We start from the raw sequence: 14,324 nt of genomic DNA on the forward strand, positions 1-14,324 counted from the left end.
AGCTGTGGGGTAACTAGGAATGAACAGGATTATTGAGACAGGAAGCAGAAATTACAGAGATTAACCTTCAAATAACTTCAATTTTGTGCCACAAACTTGGAATTGTCTATCTTTAAATGTGGCAGATAGCTCTAGTAAATTAGTAGGGGAGGATATTGTGATTTATTTAACAGGGAATCATCTTTTAGCAATATAGAAACATGAACAACAGAGAATTTAAATATACAATGTTACAAAGTTTGCAACAGCCACAGATGGTATATTGACGTCACAAATTTAAAAATAGTGTTAGACTTGGCACCCTTGATGTGGTCTCCCCTAACATTTTGCCTCTGTTTTCCAGGTTGTTGTTGTGTGCTGTTTTTGTTACTCTGGACACTTTACCACTGATATCCAGTGCTAAAGTGCCTGTGCTCCTGTATAAAATGTGGATGAAATTGGATCTCCATGATTGCCATATTTGATTTACTGGTAAGTCCCTAGTACAGTGCACTAGAGGTGCCCAGGGCCTGTAAACCAAATGCTACTGGTGGATCTGCAGCACTGGTTGTGCCACCCACGTTAGTAGCTCTGTAATCATGTCTCAGACCTGTCTATGTGTGAAGTTTTAAACTGACAATTCGACTTGGCAAATGTGCCCACTTGCCAGGCCTAAACTTTCCCTTTTCTTACATGTAAGACACCCCTAAGATAGGCCCTAGGTATCCCCATGTAAACAAGGCAAAAAAATGGCAGTTAGGGACAAATTTAGTACTAAGTTGAAATAACAGTCCTTAATTCTGTTACTACTGGATTTATTTCTTTTTCATATTTATTTCCAAAAAGATTTTTTAATATAGCAAAAAGGATCTATGGTAATCTCACACAAAACTTAATACACATCACATAAATAAGTGTAAACCAAAAAATTACTGACCAAAAAATTACTCACAATACACACGGGATAAATTACATATAATATTTTAACAATATAACAAAGAAACCATCTTAAAATGGTGCCCTACGCATTGGAAAAGTGGTCACTATTATGTAACTCCACATGTGATCCACTGTTATTTGCTAAGAAAATGGGCTTTTCGTTCACTCGACTATCACTGTGTTGTGTATTTCTTTCACACAAACGTGATATCGTGCATCTCAAATCTTTACAGTATAGTCCATTATTTAGCAAGCCCAATCTACTTGCAATACAAAGAAGTCAACGCGTTTCGGCCTACTGATTTATGGCCTCATCAGGACTGGAGAAGGGCAATCATAGTTCTAGAAAAACAATTTTAAAAAACCTATTTCAGGTATACATTCATACATACAATAAATAAACAAATAGATGTGTGTGTTACATGCCAACAGAATATTTGATATTATATAAAGCTTTTTTTTTAAAAGAATATTAGCTCAATTTTGAAATATTACCTACTTCACAAAACAACAAAAGATAACTTTATATCAAACTTTGATAAACTCCTTCAATTCTTTTACAGTTGTCACAATTAACTTTCCAAATGTATCCTCTATTATTGTTACTATTACAAGCATCTCCTATCTTTACCTTAATTGTAGGAGGAGAATGGAGAAACCCATCCTGTACACCGTCCTTAAAAAATCAAAGCGGTTGCTTGTGTTTATTTCAAGTCGCCATAATGCGGCTTATATCGGCTCCCTAGCAGGGAAACAAAACCTCATATCAGAATATTTCAAGTCTTTAATCCAGGCTCATGACTCAAAATGGTGACATAAGCCCCTCGACACGAATATATATAATTAGTTACCGTTTAACGTGTCCGGCGCGTACTGAATATTCCTGCCAAGTCGGCGAGTCTAATTCTGAGCGCGTCTTCCGTGTGGGAATCGTTGCTACGAGACGTCATGCGCTGCAAGCGTGCTGGCGTCTCAAATAGCAAGGCCCACCGCAACTAGAAACAAGTGACAAAGTGGATTGCCGATCAGAATAACGGCCCGCTGCAGTAATGCCGCGGCCATCTTAAAGTAGGAAAAACCTGTACTTATGTCATTTAGAAAGTGAGTGTTTGATGCTGCAATTTACAACAACACCCTAATGACGATTTACAATATTTCATACCAGACTGGCTAGAGATGATATTACTAAATTGAGGCATAAGGCAACTTGCCTCTACCTGACTCGTCTGTCGCAATTAAAATCTCTATATTTGGAAAAATGGTCTCCTGCTATTATTAGTTCGGCCATCTTTAAAGTCCTTGCATATTCTAACCGCTAACCACAGCCCATCTTAGAACAAATCTACTTACTTCTCTAGGTAATATTATAGAGGATGGCTACGGTCCCGGACAAGTTTCAAGAGACCCAGCGCATGCAGGACGAACAGTATTTGGGGTTCAGGGAGGAGCTCAGAACCGTCAGCACCGCCCTGGCCACCATCGTAGGGGTTCTGAAGGACATACAGACCATGAGGGACACCGTGGCACTCCAAGGGGCCCCAGACACTAGCATGGATGATGAACTGCCCACCACCTCCGCCGGTGCTAGTGGACAGGACGCCTCACCACAGGATCACCACACCAGCACCCCACCCCCTGCAGACGGAGAACCACCCCGCAAGCGGTCCCTGAGATCCAAGAACAGGACAGAGCAAGATGGCAAGACCCCCGCCAGGAAATGAGACCACCCTGATTGTCCTCCCACTGTCCCACTTTGTTACCCTGTCCAGTTTGGAACTGGCCCAGCTCCACTTCCTATGCCCATATGGGCAATGCACCTGTGAGACTTATAGACTGGACTCTGCCATGGACATTCCTTCACCATCACCCATCACCATTTTGCCACCCCCTCCAATAATTAGCACTTCAATAAACACCCTTGAACCACAAAACAATCTGGAGTCAGTCTGTGATTTTGAAAATGTGTATTAGCTATGACAGTGACAAAATCCGTTCTCAATAGTAATGTCAACATACCTATGTCACACATCACTAGTCCATGAAGGATGCAAGCAGATGACACACGTTGGTAACCACACCTGTGAAACCGTAATGGAAATGTATCACTCAGTTAGAAGATACTACTTCAAATTGACAGACAGGATAGAGGTAGAAGTGTGAAAGTGAATGTATTAGTAAAATAATTGTTCTCACCTGTGTGTCACTGGAAATATTGCTGTATGACAGAGTCCCTGTTATCAATGTCTTCTTCCTCTTCTTCCTCCTCATCACTGTCCACAGGCTCCACAGCTGCCACAACGCCGTCATCTGGACCATCCTCCTGCAGAAAAGGCACCTGGCGTCGCAAAGCAAGATTGTGAAGCATCGATCAGGCGATGATGATCTGGCACACCTTCCTTGGTGAGTAGAATAGGGAACCACATGTCATATGGAGGCACCTGAACCTGGCCTTCAGGAGGCCGAAGGTGCGTTTGATCACCCTCCTAGTCCGCCCATGGGCCTCATTGTAGCGTTCCTCTGCCCTGGTCCTGGGATTCCTCACTGGGGTCAGTAGCCATGACAGGTTGGGGTAACCAGAGTCCCCTAATAGCCACACACGGTGCCTCTGGAGTTGACCCATCACATACGGGATGCTGCTATTCCGCAGGATGTAGGCGTCATGCACTGAGCCAGGGAACATAGCATTTACCTGGAAGATGTACTGGTCTGCCAAACATACCATCTGTACATTCATGGAATGATAACTCTTCCGGTTCCTGTACACCTGTTCACTCCTGTGGGGGGAACCAGAGCCACATGGGTCCCATCAATGGCACCTATGATGTTAGGGATATGTCCCAGGGCATAGAAGTCACCTTTAACTGTCGCCAAATCCTCCACCTGAGGGAAAACGATGTAGCTCCTCACGTGTTTCAGCAGGGCAGACAACACACTGGACAACACGTTGGAAAACATAGGCTGGGATATCCCTGATGCCATGGCCACTGTTGTCTGAAATTACCCATTTGCCAGGAAATGGAGCACTGATAGCACCTGCACTTGAGGGGGGATTCCTGTGGGATGGCGGATTGGTCACATCAGGTCTGGCTCCAACTGGGTACACAGTTCCTGGATTGTGGCACGGTCAAACCTGTAGGTGATGATTAAATGTTGCTCCTCCATTGTTAACAGGTCCACCAGCGGACGGTACACTGGAGGATCCTGCCATCTCCTCACATGTCCCAGCTGACGGTACCTAGGAAGGACAACAGCGACCACAGAGTCAACAAATCCTGAGGTATGTACCCACAGCTACACAGGACACAACACTAAATACAATATCCTTCCTGTATGTGTGTTGAGTGTAGGCCTAGGTATGTGTGACGCAGTTGTAAATGAAGCCATGTGGGCCCCTGAAATGGAGGCTGCCTGACCTCTAAAGTGGGACAATGGGATGTGAGTAAACTGCGCTGGCATTGTACACCATCGCGGTAGGCGGTCAAAGACCGCGGCGCAATGATGCATTGGTTAACATTGGACCCAATGGGTCCCAGGAGCCAATGACGAAGTGCACCGGCGGTGATGATACGCACCGCCGTGGACGTCACCGCCACGGACGTCACCGCCGCGGACGTCACCGCCATTTTCTATCTGTTCAATCACTCGATACCTGATCTTCGACAGGAGAGGACCTACAGTGCAAGTGCTGCTGTGACCTCGGTCTGGAAGAGACAATGGCTCGTGCGTCTGGGGAAAGGGCCCCTGCCTTCACTGCACAGGAGTTGGAGAAGCTCGTGGGCGGGGTCCTCCCCCTGTACACGCTACTCTACGGTCCTCCATACCAACAGGTAAGTACACAGGGAGCACGTTGTATGGGCTATGCCTGGGTGGAGAGGGCTGGATGTCATTAGGAAGGGGGCAGAGTCCTGCGAGCGTGTAGAAGTGTGATTGCATGTGCCACATGGCAAGGGCAGGGATGTGGGCCACTCACTTCGACGGTGCTGTTGCTAATGACTTCTCTTCTTCCCCTGTCCATGTCATTTAGGTCAGCGCCCACCAGAAGAAGAATATTTGGTGTGCCATCGCCAAGGATGTCCGGACCCTGGGGGTCCACCAGAGACGGAGCACCCACTGCCGTAAAAGATGGGAGGACATTCGCCGCTGGGATGGCCTCCCTCCGTGGGAGGGGTGCCCGTCGCACCATGACCCCCCTGATGTTCCGGATCCTGGCGGTGGCCTACCCTGAGTTGGATGGGCGCATGAGGGCATCACAGCAGACACAAGGGGGTGAGTACACTCACATTCTCATGACTTTGCGCGTAGTGGAGGTGTCTGGGTGGGGGAGGAGGGCTGTGGGTTTCCCTAGGCCAGGGCGAGTTCCGTAGGCTAGGCCCCTCCGGAATCCAGGTCATGTGACACTCCACCCCACCTCTGTAGAGTGCCAAGTACAGGTATACATGCCCCTGTGTCATCTATATGGGTAGATGACACTCATAGCCATGTAGGCCATATCCCAGGAATTGCATCTGTAGAGGCCAAGAGCACGGCGTAGTGCAGTGGGCTGCTGTGTCTGTATTGTCCACCAATGGTAGTGGTAAGCCATGCACTCAACCTGTCTTTCTTCTGTTTCCCCACCCCTTTTTTGTGGTCTCCCTGTTCTGTTGTGCATCAGCATCATCAGGCGGAGGTACTGTGGCACCGGAGCACGAGGGGTCTGCATCCCACATGGCCATGGAGGGCCACACCACGGACACAGAATACACTAGTGGGACGGAGGGCGAGGGGAGCTTCACGTCGGTGACCGGATCAGCAACCAGCGACACGGACTCGTCCGCCGATGGGAGCTCCCTTGTGGTGGCGGCACCATCTGTGCCCCCCACTTCTACAGGTACAGCTGCCACCCCCCCTACCAGCACTGCACTCCCAGCAGCCCCTCAGCCTTCGCTCCGTGCCCGCTCAACCCAGGAGGGTGGGCATCACCTTCGCCCCAGGCACATCAGCCCCTGCCCCTGTCACCCCTGCTGCCCTCAGTGATGAGGCCATTGACCTCCTCAGGTCACTCACTGTTGGGCAGTCTACCATTGTGAATGCCATCCAGGGTGTAGAAAGGGAGTTGCAACAAACAAATACATTCCTGGAGGGCATTTATTCTGGTCAGGCTGCCCATCATCGAACCCTGCAATCTCTGGCCTCAGCACTGATGGCAGCCATTGTCCCTGTGTCTAGCCTCCCCCTCCAACTTCCTCCACCCAGACCAATCCCCTGTACTCCAGCTTATCCCAAGCACACCATCAGACCAGCCTGCACACACCTCAACACACAAGGGCAGCTCAGGCAAACATAGGCACCACACATCCCACAGGCACTCACACAAGCATCACCCACATACAGACACAGCAACATCCACTGCCTCCACTGTTTCCCCCTCCTTGTCGTCTCCCTCCTCCCTCCCAGTGTCGTCTACACTCTCACCTGCATGCACTACCACAACAGCCACTAGGACTCGCACCAGAACACCCAGCACCACACCCTGCTCACCTGCACTCACCACCCCCACTACCATTTACACATCCCCTGTGTCCTCTCCCAGTGTGTCTGTGACGCCCCCTCCCAAAGTTCACAAACGCGGACACCCACACACCCAACATCCATCCACCTCACAACAGCCTCCAGAGCCTGCACCTGCACCCAAATCCCCTAAAGTTACACCTCCTACAACCACCTCCTCTTCCTCCACTCCCAGACCCCCTCCAGCTACCCATCCCAGTGTTCGTCAGAAATTTTTCCTGAGCAACCTTGACCTCTGCCTCACCACCCCACCCCTCCAATTCATAGGTCCCGTACTAGCACCTCAGCCAAAAAAAGTCTGGTACCAGTGGTGCGTGTTAGAGGTATGTGGAGTGCACCAGCCACCAGGGCAGCCAGTGTGACACGGAGCCAAAGCACTGCCAGTCCACCCTCTGTAAAGCACCAGAAGTTGGACAGTGCCCGACGGGAGAGAGTGAAGACTCTTGCCGGCAAAGCCGCCCACAAGGGTCCCAGGGGGAGTGTCGAGGCAGCTGTGACCCCTCCCAAGGTGGTGAAGGGGCAGAGGAAGTCTCCAAAGGCTGGGAGAAACAGCATGGAGGAGAAGGCCGCCATCCTACCCGCTGGTCAGGACACCACCGCCAGCCCCATCGTCACTGGTCCGGAGACTACCGCCAGTGTCAGTGCCCTGGAGGGCCCCGGCACCCACAGCCCTCCTGGACACTGAGGGACCGTCATGCCACACACCGCTGCACAGGTCACAGACAGCAAAGTCAAGCACCGCTGAACAGGGCAAGCACCGCTGCACAGGGCAAAGACCGCCATGGCAAGCACCGCTGAACAGGTCAGAAACGGCTAAGTCAAGCACCGCTGAACAGGGCAAAGACCGCCATGGCAAGCACCGCTGAACAGGGCAAGCACCGCTGAACAGGGCAAAGACCGCCATGGCAAGCACCGCTGAACAGATCAGAAACGGCTAAGTCAAGCACCGCTGAACAGGGCAAAGACCGCCATGGCAAGCACCGCTGAACACGGCAAAGACCGCCATGGCAAGCACAGCTGAACAGGGCAAGCACCGCTGAACAGGGCAAAGACTGCCATGGCAAGCACCGCTGAACAGATCAGAAACGGCTAAGTCAAGCACCGCTGAACAGGGCAAAGACCGCCATGGCAAGCACAGCTGAACAGGGGAAAGGCAGCAAAGTCAAGCACCGCTGAACAGGGCAAAGACTGCCATGGCAAGCATCGTTAGCCCATGTGCGGCTTGGACAGTGACGGAACTGGGACCGTCACGAGGAGCGTGATGCACTCTGGGAACCAGTCCCCCTCCAGAACCAGTGGAGAACTGCATCCACTTCCTGAATCCTTCACAGGATGAAGCACTCTGGGCACCAGTCCCCCTCCAGAACCAGTGGAGAACTGCATCCATTACTTGAATCCTTCACAGGATGAAGAACTCTGGGCACCAGTCCCCCTCCAGAACCAGTGGAGAACTGCATCCACTACCTGAATCCTTCACAGGATGAAGCACTCTGGGCACCAGTCCCCCTCCAGAACCAGTGGAGAACTGCATCCACTGCTTGAATCCTTCACAGGATGAAGCACTCTGGGCACCAGTCCCCCTCCAGAACCAGTGGTGAACTGCATCCCCTTGAGAGACTGTGGCTTTGCACTCCCCAGGATGTAACAGTGGGCAAACCACCCACTGTAGAGACTTGAGGGACTGTGGCTTTGCACTCCCCAGGATGGAACAGTGGGCAAACCACCCACTGTAGAGACTTGAGAGACTGTGGCTTTGCACTCCCCAGGATGGAACAGTGGGCAAACCACCCACTGTAGAGACTTGAGAGACGGTGGCTTTGCAATTCCCAAGATTGAACAGTGGGCAACCCACCTACTGTAGAGACTTGAGAGACTGTGGCTTTGCACTCCCCAGGATGGTACAGTGGGCAACCCACCCACTGTAGAGACTTGAGAGACTGTGGCTTTGCACTCCCCAGGATGCAACAGTGGGCAAACCACCCACTGTAGAGACTTGAGAGACTGTGGCTTTGCACTCCCCAGGATGGAACAGTGGGCAAACCACCCACTGTAGAGACTTGAGAGACTGTGGCTTTGCACTCCCCAGGATACATCAATGGGCATGGAGCCCCGTCGTGGATCTGGCTTTGTACTCATCCGGCTGAGGTGCCCCCCCTTCCCTTCCCCCTGAGGTGCCTGTTGTATTACTAACTGATGCCCCTGCAGTGTTCTCTCCGTTTGTGGACACGTATCTAGTGTGGGCCTCGCCCATGCACTTTGGGCCCAGTGGTCCACGGACATTGAATTGCGCATACCTGCACTAATAATCATGATGTATATATTTGGAATGTGTATATATTTCTGTATATATGAGCTTACTGTATTTTTATTCATTACAATAGTTATACTGATTCCCTTTTGTCTTTGAATTCTTCCGGGGGGGTTGTGGGTTGTTAAAGTGATGTTTGGATATGCATTAATTTGTGTGTTGTAGTGGGTGAGGTTCGGGGTGGGGGTGGGGGTATTGCGTTTGTGTCCCCCTGACTTTTGCCTCCCCCTCCCCTATGTCGTAGGTGCAGTTCTCACCATTGTCTTTGGCGCCGCCGTTGCTGATGTTCGTAGAAGAGCTGGTAGACAAGCTCATGGAGTATTTGGAGTTCGGGCTCCATGGTGCCCTCCTTCCTCGTGGCGTGTGTTAAGGTGAGCATTTTCCCATTGCAAAAGCTGTTTCCGCCGTGTTTTTATCCACGGTTAATCCGCCCCGGAAAAGGTGGCGGATTGGCCTGTTGCAATAGTGTGGGCGGTACATTGTCTCCCGCCTGTCTGTTGGCGGTGACTGCCGCACTGCTTGTCTGTACCTCCGTGGCGGTCGGAGTGTTAAAGTGTCTGTCTATGTTGGCGGTTTCCGCCACGGTCATAATTCCCTTTTTTTCTCCGCAGGCCTGTTTGCGGTATTACCGCATCTTTAACACCGTCCACCAGGGTTGTAATGACCCACAATATTTTTCGTGTCTGCCTCCCTCCATCGTGTTGTCAAATCTTTTGAACAATTATTTTTTAAGGAAAATTATAAATGACAAAGAGGTAATGTGTTACCCACTCCAGTCAAACAAAACAAATCAAAATCCCAATGTATTGGTAACATATACAAAATCAGAGTTGAGTTTCACAAAGAGTAAGTTACCCCGATAGTCTGTGCCATTTAGTGGTGGACAGTCCACAACACTGACACCATAAAAGAAAGGAAATATTGCATTGGATCAATTTAAGTAGGGAAACTATCATTGATGCATGATGACAACAGGAAATGTTGCATAGGCGTGGCCTAGATGATGTTTTGGGCCTGAATTTGTAACATGAGAAGATTGAAAGTGTTGAGGGTGCTTAAACGATCACTGCAAATCAGTATTTCCTGGGAACCTCTAAATGTTTTATGAAAATATTACATTACTGTTCGGTAAATGCAAGTGTGTGATGCAACAAATCACTCAAAACTTTATGTCTTGTTCTTTTCTCCATACAGGTCAATGGCCATCAAAAGTGGGAAATCTGGAAGACAATCGCTCAGAAGATGTGAATCCTGGGGTTCTTCCGGCAATGCAGCCTTCATTGGGGGAAATTATAGTCTGCAGCTATTTTTGTTGTTTAACCTTTCTCATTTACATCAATGTATTATGGCATTAACGTGATGGTTAACACACATCCTATGCACTTGAGGATTTCTGGAGGTGTAAGTTAAAAAGATAGAGACCCTCATTTTAACATTCGCGGAACATTCCGCCTACCGACACGGTGACGGCCTCCAGAAGGCTGGCGGAATTCAGGCTACGGTCAAGGCGGCGGACGGCGGTAAGGTGGCGCTGCTGCCAGCAGCAGCGCCACTCCAGGAGAACGTTGTCCATGATACGGCCTGACGGTTTTCTGCTGGTGGACCCTGCTGCTGGCAGCAGCGCTGCATCCCATCTCCTGCCGGAGGACCCCCTGCAAGCAGGTAAGTCTGGTTTTCCGACAGGGGAAGGAGGTGTTGTGTGTGTGTGGGGGGGAGGTGTCTGTTTTTGTATGCGTACATGCGGGTGTGAGTCGTGTGGAATGTGTTTGTGAATGAATGAATGTGAGTGTATGTTGTGTGTTGTGAACGTGTGCTTCAATGTATGTTAGTGTGTGTATGTATGTTTGCATGTGTGGGTGGATGTGGGTATGCGTGTGTGGAGGTGTGTGTATGTCAGGAAGGGAGGAAGGGGGAGGGAGAGGGTGGGGCATGACTCTGGGGATGGGGAGGGGCAGGGGATATCCCTATCAGTGTCAGGGAAGGAATTCCCTGGCATTGATAGTGCCTATCGTCATGGTTTTCGTGGCGGTAAGATTGCCACGAAAACCATTGTGGTAGGCGGGATCATAATCCCGAAGTCTGCAGCCCAGCGGCTGTTACCCAAACTGGCAATGTAATATTTTGGTGAAAGGTACTGCCAGCCAGTTGGCAGTATCGTTCCCCAAAATACCACCATCCGCCAGGGTCGTAATCACCCCCAGAGTCTGATGCTGTGTCTGGTGTATTGCTTTGTGCTGAAGGCTGTTACTAGATTTCTCATTAAAGCCAAGCATTGTTTTGAGTAGACACATGGGTGCACGTGAACAAATGGACACCTGCACTTTCTCTGTGTCATGAGGGACAGTTGGACCAGACATCTCCATTATATGATTGGGTTAGGTGGGACCAGTCCCTATTAGTGGTGGACCCTGGAGAGCTCTTCACACCTGCATTTTTGCCCACCACCAACATTCCTCCCTCATGCTCCCCCCAATTGACTGTAGCTGCCCTCTAAAAGAGTTGGCATCACCTTGGCTGCAGGCACCTCCCCCTTGCCCTGGAGTCCTTGTCTGTGATCAATAAGGATGCTCTTTTTGGATTATCGCTGTAGGCCAGACCTCAATACTGAATGCCATCCAGGGGCTGGCCAGCCAGAATACCCAGATGCTCGCTTACCTAGATGACATTCACAGCACCTCAAGTGACCTACACAGACATATAAGAGTCTGACCTCCTCATTGAACACAGCCTCCCACTCGCCCCAACCTCATGCCCAATCCAAAATCCCTGCCTCATCCCAAGTACACTAAAAAAAATGTTTGCACCCACTACAACGACCACCAGCAACACATCATCATACCGACATACCAAGAAAGACAGACACATATGCAGACACCACACACTTCACTACCACCACCTCCACACGCATACCCACAGGCACCACACTCACGACAACACACACACACACAACAAGCACACCTGTAGACAAGACACCCACCATGACACAGAAAACCACACTCACAACAAGCACACCTGTAGACCCCACAACTACTACTGCATGAACACCCACAAACACCACAACACACACATGCACTAGTACACCAACTCCACAACAGATATATCCACAAAAACACATACTGATCACAAACGCCCTCACTCAGCTACCCAACAGGCACCCAGTTAGAAACTTAAAGCAAAATATACAGCACATACACCACACCCTCAGGCACCCACACCTTCAATAGACACATGCACATCAGACACTTCCTCTCCCTCTACCTCCCAACGCAAACTCCCTAACAAACACCCTACCCATTTTCCTAAGGGAGACCTTTTTTCCCTGGCCCATTCCACATCCCAAACCAACCCTGCCAAACGTCTTTTTACCCCTTCCATATCCAAATCCACCACTTCCACATCCCAACCTACCCCTTCTGTTGCATAGGTTCTCATAATCCTAATGAGACTACTGGATTCGGACAGCAGAATCACCTGTACTGTAGGTGGCTGGGTCTGATCCGGGACCATGTGACACCTGTCGGCCTAATCCGGGATTGTTCCAGCTAACTAGCAGTGCCTCATCTCCACCCAAGAGCAAGGATGATTGGGGAAACTGGGCCCATGACATACATGTTTCCTCTGGGGAATCATGGTCACTCAGATCTCATCCGTTTCTCTCAGTTACATTAGTCTCACTTATGCAAGGACAATCAGAGGCAGAGTATAGTTCAATAAGGTTTTATTGAAGTAACTGCATCTTAGATTGTAAAGCATGTATTGCAATAACTAGGACGATGAAGCAGAATAAGATTATATTGTGACAAGGAGAGTAAAACACAAGAATAACGCTACCATAATGTCACTAAGGTTTGTAGGAATGGTTCCTATCTAAGTTATGTTAGAGCCTGGCATGTTAAGCTCTAATTCTGCCTTCCAGGTTCCCCCTGGGAAGACATCATACCTGAGCAAGAGGCCTGTAGTCTACATAAGCAGCTGTAGCGAAGCAATCGTAATCAGCTATCACCATAGATTCGTGGTCATCTGGCTGAAATCTCCCTCTTACGTACATGGATCAAAGTAGTGTCTTTATAATAAAACAGCTGATGTTCCCAGAAGGAATCCCCACATAAGAGTGTGTATGTTTCTGTGAACAGTGGAGACAAAGCGTACCACTTTTGCTGGAAACCTATTTTACTGCAGCCTTGAGAAAAGCACAGAGTGAAAGAAATGTCTTGTTTAAGAATGCATTGCAGACCTAGGTGAAGAATAGCTAGATAGAGAAATTAAAACAATACCACAAATGTGGCCAATGTTAAAATAAAATAATGAAGCTAAATAAAATATATCTAGGTTAAAGTGCACACCTAGTTTGCTAAAATACCGTGTCTAAAACTATAGCTAAAATGGCTACACAACACTTGCAACCACCCTTCCTAAACCCAAAACCACCCCTCCCAAACCCAAGGACCCCCCACCAAGTAACACCGTTGAGATTCCTGCTCTCTGCCCCGTTGATGCCCCTTCCAGAGGAGTTTTTTTCTGGCAGTGAATTTAAGAGGCAAGTGATGGGTCTGAAAGCCATTGTGGCACACATAGGCAAACAACTGTATGCTTTTCTTCTGAAAGACTTTTCGAAATTATCATTGAGAGACTTGTCTCATCCATATATAAAGAGGTTTATTTTTAGAGTGCCTTTGTTGTTACTAAATGTTTGTTGATGATGTTATTTCTGCTAATTTGTGAGCCATGCACCTACTCTCATTTGCAACACTGACAAACACAGGATGGACATTTTAGTTGTTATTTTTTTACAATGCATATATTAGTGTTGTATATTAATGATAGAAGTATTAATTTTGATGCGAGCATACATCATGTTAATGGACACTTACACCAAAATGATATGTGATTCTGATACTGTGACTGGAGAATGCATGTGTGTTTATTTTCTCATGCTGTGTCAACAATATGCACAAATGCATTCCACAGTGACCCAGACACATTGGGGTTAAATGTCATCTACTGTTTGTGAAAAAATTGCAGACACCAAGGGGACGCCTGACCTTCATAGATTTTGTACATTAATTGCTACAGCATTGTGGAATTGAGTAGTTCCTATTGTATTGAATAGATTAGTTAGGGAACATTCTTATACACACCTGTATAGACACATCTTTATTTGGGATTGTTGTGACTTATGGTATAGGGGTTCATTGCCATGAAGGTAGTTATTGCCAGATTGGTGGGTACTACTGATATCTTGAGGTGTTTTTTTAAACATGTTTCCAAGTCTGACACTACAGACATATGCATTGCATGTCATTGTACTGTTGTTTGAAAACTTTTGATAAACAAGCTTGAGTCCAGTGCTACTGTACAGCAACAATTCTGAGGTAGACAGGTGTAACAGTGATGTACCTTCTGTTCCGGCAACAAAGAGGTTAATTGTCTTCCTGGCCAGGAGCAGCATCAATGACAGGACTTGTATGACTGGGTTCATGGTGGAAGGAAATGTGGAAACTTCTGAAAATGTGAGTTTTGTCCTTTCATCCCTCCCAATCTGTCAACACAG

The sequence above is a fragment of the Pleurodeles waltl genome, chromosome 8 (genome assembly GCF_031143425.1).
Source record: "Pleurodeles waltl isolate 20211129_DDA chromosome 8, aPleWal1.hap1.20221129, whole genome shotgun sequence".
Lineage (NCBI taxonomy): Eukaryota > Metazoa > Chordata > Amphibia > Caudata > Salamandridae > Pleurodeles > Pleurodeles waltl.